Below are 2178 nucleotides of genomic sequence, written 5' to 3' on the forward strand. Positions count from 1 at the left end.
TTTTCTTTCTTTTCTTCCAGTTGGTTAAAAGAAATGACTCTAAGGGAGAAGAAGGGAAAATTTGTTCCCCCTGATATAAATTTCTCCTAACAAGATTTCTTTTATTGTTATTAGCTTGATTCACCTTACTTGTTGGGGTAGAGGTTGGATTGTTTTTTGCCGACCTTCTCTTTTTCATGGATATTTTCTTTTGTCTCTTGGTCACAATCCCCGTTTCAGTACTTTTCTTGGTTTTCTTCACTTCTTTGATTTCAAAATTTGGATGTTGTGTGATGGTTGAAGTGTATCTTTCATCAAGAACATCTTGAATTGGTGGTTCAATAAACTCACCCTCTATGTTACACTCTGTTTCATTGGAGTATAGATTTTTATAATTGTTTTCATCCCTTACAACCTCCTTTGTTTGTGCATCTTCCTCTTCTTCCATGTGTGAGGGCGGAGAGTTCTCTAATTCATTGGAGTATGAACTTCTTCCATAGGAGTTCACATTGTATCTCTTGGGAAGTAATTTTCTTGTTCCTCTTTCTGGGGCTTGATAATCAACTCCACATATTTCTCTATATTTTTGAAACTCATTCTTATATCATGTATGCATTCTCTCATGAAAAACTCAAGAGCTAATGGTTCTTGATAGTTGGAACATGGAGCACTGAAGTTTCTTTGGTCTTGACTTTTCCAACCAAAATTCAAGTAGTTCCTCCATCCACAGTAATATTAATCACTCCTTGGGTGTGAGTAGTAAACCATGTGATCTCTCTCCATTATTTTCCTTAGCACAAAACACCAAATAGAATTCAACGCACTATATAGTAAACAGAAAAGTGATGATTGGATTTTTGATGGTTTAGAATTTCACAAATGAATTCTCGTTGCAAGTATAGTTCCTAAACCAAACAATAATCTTTTCATACAAAAAGTTGTTTGTCACTAAAACAAACCCCTAAATTTATAAACCGAAGTATTGAAACCTCGAGTCGTTCTCCCTAGGAATTACAATAGAGTGTCTTGTTATTGGTTGTGAGTTATTTTGGGGTTTTGATATGAAGCATGAAAGATTCTATCCTAATCACTAACCACAATATGAGAATTGGCAAGGATTAATCTCATTAAATCATCCTCTAACTAGTAGTAAAGGAAAGTCAAATGAGCTATATCAATCCTAGTCCATAAGTCCTAACTTTCCACTAATTCAATTAGTGAGAACTAGAGTAAATGGCTCCCAATCATCAATTACTTGGACATTAGTAACTCAAGAGTTCCTAAGTTACCTTTCCAAGCCAAGAGTATAAAATTCTACTCTAAAATCTAACCAAGCATTTCATCAAACACTTGGAGGGTACAAAAGAAAAGCATAGTAAATTGATAACAAGAGTAGAATCTAACAACAATTATTGAAAAGAATTAATCACAACAATCAAAAGAAACACATCTATTATGAATTACCTTGAATTGAATTGGAAGAAAGTAGAAGAAACAAAAGTAGATCTACAACAAAAACACAAGAACAACATAAAGGAAATTACAACAAAAGAATAGAAGAAGAATGAATGTAGCAACAAAAAGTTGAGAGATAGAAGTAGAAGAAGGTGAATTGAAATCTAGATCTAAGAACTAAGCCTAATCCTAATCCTAATCCTAGAGAGAAGTGAGAGCTTCTAAAAACTACTTCTAAACTAATCCTAATGTGTGTGTAATGAATTAATGAGTTGGAAAAATCCCTTTTGCTCTTCAATCCTTGGCTTTAAATAGCATCTTTGGCGCCAAAGTTGGTTGCAATTGGGCCCCACAACCCTTCAGAATACAAGGCTTTAGAATTCGCTGGCCACGTTTTGCTTTAAGTGAACCAGGTGGCAGCAACGGCGCGTGCGCGTACTATGCACGTGCGCGCCACCATACGTGTAGCAACTATAGCAAATCTTATATCGTTTCGAAGCCCCGGATATTAGCTTTCTAACCCAACTGGAATCGCATCATTTGGACCTCTGTAGCTCAAGTTATGGTCGTTTAAGTGCGAAGAGGTCGGCTTGACAGCTTTCCGGTTCTTTCATTTCTTCATGAGTTCTCCAACTTTTCATGCTTCTTTCTTCATTCCCTTGATCCAATCTTTGCCTCCTAACCCTTAAATCACTTAACAAACATATCAAGGCATCTAATGGAATCAAGGAGAATTAGATTTAT

This window comes from Arachis duranensis, chromosome 8 (genome assembly GCF_000817695.3).
Source record: "Arachis duranensis cultivar V14167 chromosome 8, aradu.V14167.gnm2.J7QH, whole genome shotgun sequence".
Classification (NCBI taxonomy): domain Eukaryota; kingdom Viridiplantae; phylum Streptophyta; class Magnoliopsida; order Fabales; family Fabaceae; genus Arachis; species Arachis duranensis.